Source organism: Mirounga angustirostris, unplaced genomic scaffold (genome assembly GCF_029215605.1).
Source record: "Mirounga angustirostris isolate CCGP_5_RB_7025 unplaced genomic scaffold, mMirAng1.0.hap1 SCAF_2, whole genome shotgun sequence".
NCBI classification, from domain to species: domain Eukaryota; kingdom Metazoa; phylum Chordata; class Mammalia; order Carnivora; family Phocidae; genus Mirounga; species Mirounga angustirostris.
This window is the reverse complement of record NW_026991710.1, coordinates 103,334,882-103,343,691: the sequence shown is the minus strand read 5'-3', so window position 1 is coordinate 103,343,691 and position 8,810 is coordinate 103,334,882. Positions and strand designations below refer to the sequence as shown.

At 37.4% G+C, this 8,810-nt stretch overlaps 1 non-coding gene across 1 annotated transcript; it reads right to left on the bottom strand.

The window, feature by feature from the left end:
• Positions 1–490: 490 nt before the first annotated feature.
• Positions 491–594, bottom strand: LOC123849111 (U6 spliceosomal RNA). Its single transcript, XR_006791950.1, has one exon. It is a non-coding gene; the product is annotated as a U6 spliceosomal RNA (small nuclear RNA).
• Positions 595–8,810: the final 8,216 nt, after the last annotated feature.

The window sequence follows — 8,810 nt, the reverse complement described above, 5'->3', positions numbered from 1 at the left end:
TCAAAATTACCATTAGGTTTGCTTTAGTGATTTTGAAATGTATTCAAAGGGAAATCAGAATAAATTAGAACTGACTTTCTTTCACAAACAATACACTGTCGCTCCACTGAGAATTTAGGAACCGGGGTCAGACAAGAAGACTCACATTGTTTTGAACCAAGTGGGATTTTATGTACAGTACTCTGAATATGTTAATTGGACAGCAGACTAACTGGGAAAAAGGAAAAGGAGAAAGATACAAGTCAATTTTTCTTTCTTTTTTTTTTTAAATATTTTATTTATTTATTTGAAAGAGAGAGAGAATGAGAGACAGAGAGCACGAGAGGGAAGAGGGTCAGAGGGAGAAGCAGACCCCCCGCTGAGCAGGGAGCCCGACGTGGGACTCGATCCCAGGACTCCAGGATCATGACCTGAGCCGAAGGCAGTTGCTTAACCAACTGAGCCACCCAGGCACCCACAAGTCAATTTTTCTTCTCTTTCTTTCTTTTTTAAAAATATGGGACATTTCATGAATTTGCCTGTCTGCTTTGCACAGGGGCCATGCTAAACTCTGTGTTGTTCCAATTTTAATAAATGTGCTGCTGAAACGAGCACAAGATAATTTTTCAACATCTGTCTCTGGATGGAGAATCATAAGCTGAGCCCCAGAACTTTTTTCCCTAGAACTGCGCCATACATTCCTTGAATTGTCTTAGACTGGTCCCCACTGGAAAACAGTTCAAAACCCTTAGGTTTTTATGTTTTGTTTTAATTTTTATTTAGAGAGACAGAGAGATCAGGGGGATGGGCAGAGAGAGAGGGAAAGAACCTCAAGCAGACTCCCCGCTGAGCCGGGAGCCTGAAGTGGGGCTCGATATCATGACCCTGAGATCACGACCTGAGCCGAAGCCAAGAGTTGTATGCTCAACCAACTGAGCCACCCAAGCTCCCCTAAAGCCCCTAGGTTTTAACACTTCAGGAAAGGTGCGTCAAGCCCTGGACTCTGTCATCCTCTAGTCATCCCCTTGAAAATAGAATCCCATGCTGAGTTAGTTAGTGAGTAAGTCTCTGCTTTAATAACAAAGAAACCACAAGCAAGGCTTTCCTTCCTCTGCTTCCCACTCTACAAGAATACCACTCATTATGAGATGAGCATTAGACAGTGCAAAACTCTTAATTTCGAGTCTCTTCCCGACCAAACTAGCTAAAAGACCTTCCTTTTATCCTTCTTTTAAACTCTTTTAACCTCAGTGTGCATTTCAATAAAACAATGGTGTGCCTCAAAGTCTACTTTTCAACAATTCAGTCGTTCTATAGCACTGGTACAAAGGAGTTGAGAACATCTGAGGCTATGCTGTCACTTCTGGAATGTTGACAAGCCTCCTAATTGAGGTTTATTTTAATGCTATACCAGTATATCTCCTGGTTGTACTACCATGAGAGCTATGTTCTTGTTAGGGGCATGTAGTGGTGATGGAATCAGGGAAAAAGTACTCAGTTTTATTAACTTATATGTGCAAAAAGCCTAATTGCCAATTTAATATGCAATTTATTTGCCAAGTCCTGGTAAAGCATCTCCCAAATTCTTACTAAATTATCTTTGTATACTATGAAATTAAAGTAATTAATCAAAGCCTAGGACTAACAATCAAATATTTGCCAGATTATAAGAGGAATTTCTACCCATGGGAAGCTTGATAGAACTAAAGTGAACAATAATAATATGGCCCCCTGAGATGGAAATAACAATGCTATCAAAAAGAAGAGATTAAAAAGAAATTAAGAGAGATTAAATGAGAGAGAATGAGGTGCGAAGAGATCACAAAGAAACAAAAAAATGCAATATTCAAAAATGAGAAAGGACAGTCACTTCAATAAATGGTGGTGGGAAAACTGAACACATGAAGAAGGAAATGGGACCTCTATCTTATACCATACACAAAAATCAACTCAAAATGGATTAAAGACTTGAACATAAGACCTAAAACCATAAAACTTCTAGAAGAAAATGTAAGGGGTAAGTTCCGTGACATCAGTTTGGGCAGTGATTTTTAGATATGGTACCAAAAGCAAAGGCGACAAAAGCAAAAATAAATAAGTGGGACTACATCAAACTTAAAAGCTTCTATACAGCAAAGGAAATCATCAACAAAATGAACAGGCAGCCTAAGGAACAGGAGAAAAAAATGTGCAAATCATATATCTGATAAAGGGTTAATATCCAAAATATATAAAGAACTCATGCAACTCAATGGCAAAAACAAACAAACAGTCTGATTTTAAAAATAAGCAGGGGATCTGAATAGACATTTTTCTATAGAAGACATACAAATGACCAACAGGTACATAGCAAGGTGTTCAACATCACTAATCATCGGGAGAATGCAAATCAGAACCACAATGAGTTATCACTTCACATGTGTTAGGATGGCTATCATAAAAACAACAGGAGATAACAAGTTGTCAAGGATGTGGAGAAAAGGGAACTCTTAGGCACTGTTGGTGGGAAGGTAAATGATATAGCCATTATGGAAAACAATATGATGGTTCCTCAAAAAATAAAAATAGAACTATCATATTATCCAAGATTCCCATTTCTGGGTATTTATCCAAAAGAAATGAAAACGGGATCTCAAGGAGATTTCTGCACTCTCATGTTCATTGCAGCATTATTCACTATAGCCAAGCTGTGAAAACAAGCGAAGTGTCCACTAATGGATGAATAGATAATATATACACAATGTACATGTATATATATATACACAATGGGATATTATTCAGCCTTAAAAAAGAAGGAAATCTTGCTATTTGTGACAATATGGATGAAACTTGAAGCTATAATGCTAAGTGAAATAAGTCAAACAGAGAAAGACAACTACTCTATGATATCACTTACATGTGGAATCTAAAAAAGCCAAACTTATAGAAACAGAGACCAGAATGGTGCTTATCAGGGGCTATAGGGAGTGGGTGGGATGAGGGGAGATGCTGGTCAGAAAATACAAACTTCCAGCTTTAAGATGACTCAGTTCTGGGGATCTAATGTACAGCATAGTGATTATCACTAATAATACTGTGTTATATACTTGAAAGTTGCTGAGAGTAAATCTTAAATGTTCTCAGCATAAAAACAAAACAGTAATTATGTGAAGTGATGCAGGTGTTAGTTAATACTGTGATAGTAGTCATTTTGAAATATATGAGCGTATAAAATCAAAACATTGTACACCTTAAACTTACACAATGTTGTATGTCAACTGTATCTCTCTAAAGCTGGAAAAAAAATGCAATATCCAAATAAAATGTATGTTGGAGATAAATATGTTTTGTAAAACACTGAATTAATGATATAGAAGACAAATTGAAAAGTCCTTCTAAAATACAGAGAAAAAAGTTTTAATTTTGAAGATTAAGAGAAAAATTCTCAAGCATCTGGAGAAATAAAATTACAAGCTATCTATAAAGAAACAAAAATTGGTGGAGAGTCATACAATTTATCTGAGGAACGATCCAATTTAAACTGGAAAATCTCCCGAAGCCTCAAGATGTGGCAGAATTGGAGTGAAGGGTGTGGTGTTAAAATAAGGTGCGAGATGGAAGAAAAGTGTTTAAAGAGTAGTTAGATCCCTAAAGCCCGAGATACTTTCTCCTACTCCATCACTTTAGGTGGCTACTCTTTCTGCAACCCCGAGGAAATCCCAAGTTGTTGGTTTTTTTTTTTTAAGATTTTTTAAATTTATTCATTTGAGAGAGAGAGAGAGCACTAGCAGTGCAGAGGGGCAGAGGGAGAGAGAGCAGCAGACTCCCCGCTGAGCAGGGAAGTCCAATGCGGGGCTTGATTCCAAGACCCTGAGGTCATGAACTGAGCCAAAGGCAGACACTTAACCAACTGAGCCACCCAGGGGCCCCAGAAAATCCCAAGTTTTATTGTCTGGAGAAGGTAAAAGAGAAATTAGCTGGAAAGGAAGATTCCAAGCATAGTTAAACACTTGAATGAAAATATGGAATTACATGGCATGCAAACCATCATTAGCTCTCCTAGGTCACCCTGCAATGAAGTTTGAAGCTGGCAATGTCATCCATATGTCTACTACTTCCAATGACTTTTTACTCCTCTTTCCTTGATCACAACCAGAGATCACAGAACTGCCATCTGAGAATATCTTCTCCTGTATGAAGTAGAGACCAAACCAACCAAAGGAGTAAAAAAAAATTGGAATGAGTGGAAACTAGGCAGACATATTTTTAAAAGATCGCACACTAAAAAGAAATCATCATTGATATCAGCAGAGAGATAAGACAAATTATATCCATGAAGCAAGATGTACATCCTCCAAGAAAAAAAATATTTAGAGAATAAAAACAAGCTCTTAAAATGTAAAGCACCATAGGAAAAAATATTTTGAAGTAAAATATATAAACAAAATAAAATAAATTTTAAAATTTAAAAATAAACAAAAAGCATACAGTTAAGGACATTAGCCTACCACATAGAGCAAAAGAACACAAAGATGAAAAATAGGAGAGGAAGACAAGAAAATTGGAAGTTCATTCTAGGAGGTTCAACACCTGAATAATAGCACTTGCAAAGAGAGCAAAGGAATGTAGAAAAATGGAGTGATGGGAGGCAGAAAATCATTAATAAAATCTTTTAAGATAATGTCACAGGATTCAGAGACAGGAGTTTCTAAATGGAAGGGTCTACTTAGTGCCCAACACAATGTAAGCAAGCAGACCCACAGTAAAGCACATCACTGTAACATTGTACAAAAATGCAGACAAAGAGAAAAACTTAATAGTTTCTAGAGTAAAAAATAAAACAACAACAACAACAAAATAAACAAAAACAGGTTGAATGCAAAGAATTAGGAATATAATGGCTTCCACCCTCTAACATCACCACCAGGAACTAACCACACACAGCAATGCTTTAAAAATACTGAAGAAAAATTATTTCCAATCCAGATTCCTATACTCATCCAAAACAATAAGCAAATACGGGACGATTGGAATAAAGACATTTTGAGACATAAGTTATTTTTGAAAGGTTATCTCTCATCTCCTGCTCCCAGGAAGCATTGGTGAGATGCTCTACCAAAATGAAATTGACCATGAAAGAGAATACATGAGCAATAGTAAATGTGGTCCAGCACAAGAGAGGTGAGGAAGGGAATGCCCTGGATGATAATAAAGAGAGCAACCAGTCCAGATTGCATGGCAAAGCTACCCTCTTGTCCTATGTGCCGACGTTCAAGTAAGTGAAAGTCAGTATTTCTCTCTGTTATTGATTCAATTCCTATTAGTGATGGCCTTATATCTGAGATTAAATGGTAGAGAATAAAGAATGTCTTAATGTAAATGGTTGCAATGATGCCTGCTATCTCTCTTTTAACCAACAATTTGGCAGGAACTTTTGATCCCCAAAGACACAACAACACAGAAAGTGACACAAATCTTCCCACTGAATGAAATTTTCTTACATAGCACATTTCATCAAATTTAAGAAACTGTCAATTGCAATTTGCAAATTATATAAGGAGGAAGGACAAATGACCAAGACTAAGAATCTAATTGATAACACACACATTTACTGAGTCACCAAACTGTTACATCCTCAGTGAAGGTAAATGAAAACCCACCATGTGGAGAGAGAGCAAGGAAACTAGCATGTCTCAAATTTGACACTACTTGGAAAGAAAAATAATCTCCCCGCTGAAATTCGAACCATAAGCCAATACTCACACAGGTTTGTGGATTGAATACACATTATCCACATGGTTCAAAAAACAGAAGAGTTTTAACCTAGACCATTTAACTTGGAGTAGTTTCAGGTTGGTAGGACCTCAGGTGACTGGCAGAAGCAAAAGCAAATCCTCTCTAGAGGACTCAGTTTTGAGAACCCTGGATTCCAAGATGCATCCCAATTTCACATTTAAAAAATGAAAAAAGGGGCTCCTGGGTGGCTCAGTCGTTAAGCGTCTGCCTTCGGCTCAGGTCATGATCCCAGGGTCCTGGGATCGAGCCCCGCATTGGGCTCCCTGCTCAGTGGGAAGCCTGCTTCTCCCTCTCCCACTCCCCCCTGCTTGTGTTCCCTCTCTCACTGTGTCTCTCTCTGTCAAATAAATAAAATCTTAAAAAAAAAAAATGAAAAGAATATGTCCCTTAGAACTCATGACACAATGTGTATAAATGCTCATAGATGCATAGAATGTCTCAGAAAGCATGCACAGCGAGGTGAAAAAGGTTCCATCTGGTGAGAGGAATGAGTTAGTTTACTTAGAGGGGGAATGTGGATAGTTATTCTTATCTTTTTTCCTTTTATTGGTTTCATTGCTGCTTTAACAAATTACCACAAAATTCGGGGTTTAAAGCAACACAGGTTTGTAACATTGCAATTCTGTAGGTCAGAAGTCTGACAAAGGTCTCACCAATCTAAGAGCAAGGTTACAGGAGGGCTGTGTATCTTCCTGCAGGCTCCAAGAGAGAATCCATTTCCTTGCCTTTTCCAGCTTCCAAAGGCCACGTGTATTCCTTGGCTTTTGGTCCCCTTTCTAGCATCACCGCATCTCTCTAATCTTCCATCTGTCTTCATGTCTCTCTCTAACCGTAGCCAGGAAATGCTCTCCAATTTCAGGGTTTATGTGATTAGATTAGGCCCATCCACATAATCCAGGATACTCTCCCCATCTCAAGGTCCTTAACCTTAGTCACATCTGGGAGTCCTTTTTTCCATGTAAGGCAATGTATTCACAGGTGCTGGAGATAAGAATGTGGGCCTTTTTTTTTTTTTTTGGAAGGGGGGTCATTCTGCCTACTCTGTTTTTCTTTTGAATTCAGTAATGTGTGGGATATTACCTACAAAAGAATTGAGAAAAATAAAATATATTCCCCCCAAAAGAAATTTTAAATGCCCTCTGATCTTGCAATTCCAGTTCTAAGATTTTACAGATATATTAGCAATGTGAAAAAGAGGTGTATGTACAAGTTATTCACTATACAATTACAATATTAAAAGATTGAAAAGAACCTGAGTAAACACCCATGGAATAGTGAAATAAATTGTACCCGCATACAAAATGAAATTCTATGTAGCCATCTAAAAGAATGAAGAAACTCATTATGTAGTACTGATATGTAACAATCTACAAAGTTATTTTTTTTTTTTAAGAGAGAGAGTGCCAGGGGAGGTGGGGGGCAGAGAGAGAGAAAGAATCTTAAGCATGGAGCTCCGATGTGGGGCTCGATCCCATGACTCTGAGATCATGACCTGAACTGAAATCAAGAGTCGGGCCCTTAACTGGTTGAGCCACCCAGGCACCCCCAAAGTTAATTGTTAAGTAAAATAGGCAAGTATATGTGCCTGTGTGTGTACATATGGGCAAAAAATGTATGTCTTTGGTACACTTGCTTATATGGTCATAAATTATCCCTGCAAAGATACACAGGAAAATGATAACGGTTCCTTCTAAAAGGGAAAAACTAGACCCAGAAGATAGTAATAGGAGGAAGGTTCTTCACCATATATCATTGTGAACATTTTAGATTTTGTGCCATTTGAATGTATTGCTCGTTAAAAATATTTTAATTTAGGGGCGCCTGGGTGGCTCAGTCGTTAAGCATCTGCCTTCGGCTCAGGTCATGATCCCAGGGTCCTGGGATCGAGCCCCGCATCGGGCTCCCTGCTCGGCAGGAAGCCTGCTTCTCCCTCTCCCACTCCCCCTGCTTGTGTTCCCTCTCTCGCTGTGTCTCTCTGTCAAAATAAATAAATAAAATCTTAAAAAAAAAAAAAAAAATATTTTAATTTAAAATTAAAAAAAGACAAAAACACTCATGTTAGTCTTTAAAACAAGATCCAACTATCAATTATTTAAAACAACCATATTTTAACAATAAATACAAATAGTTACCAAAAAAAATCATACTAGTATATTTATGAGGTTAAAAAAAACAAACAAACAAGGGGCCCTGGGTGGCTCAGTCAGTTAAGCATCTGACTCTTGATTTTGGCTCAGGTCATGATCTCAGGGTTCTGAGATCAGCCCCAAATCAGGCTCCACACTTAGTGTGGAGTTTGCTTGTCCCTCTCCCTCTGCTCTTCCCCGTGCTCTCTCTCTTTTAAACAGATAAAATCTTAAATAAATAAATAAATAAATAAATAAATAAATAAATAAATAAAAACAAGAGTACTGAGAGACAGTATTAAATCAAAGTAGAATTTAAAGCCAAATTCAAAAATTGAGAATGAAAGAGTTTTTCATATTGTTAAAGGGTACAACCATCCAGGAAATTGTGAATCAGGGAACAATGTGTTGAGTAATAAAGCACTGTATGTGTGCCTTTATGTATCATACAGGTCTTTAACCATAAAACAAAAAAGGGTTTGAAAATAAGGAAAAATTGACAAGCATACCATTGTTGAGAGAGGCCTGAAACATCTAAACCATTGCAGAGCAAATAAATGAGTCAAATATAAATTTAGAAAACTATAATAAATTGACAAGATTTATTTTAAACACATATCCAAGAGTGTTCTTACCCCCTAAACTTGGAGGGGGGAATCCTATAGAATGTAATTTCCTTCACAAACTATATTATTGCATAACTGAGAATATTTTGTAATTCTTCACACTTAATGAGAACCATAGTGTACCTGACAGCCCTTGGAAAGCCCCACCTCTGTTGAAGTCGGGATATTCAGTGGACAACTAGATCTACTGACTTCCTAGTTGCCCTTTCCCTATCCTCTAGTTTTATAACACATGAAGTTCAAATTCATGCCTCAAGGAAATTGAAAAAAATTCTGTTATGTAATTTCAGGGTCACTCATAAAT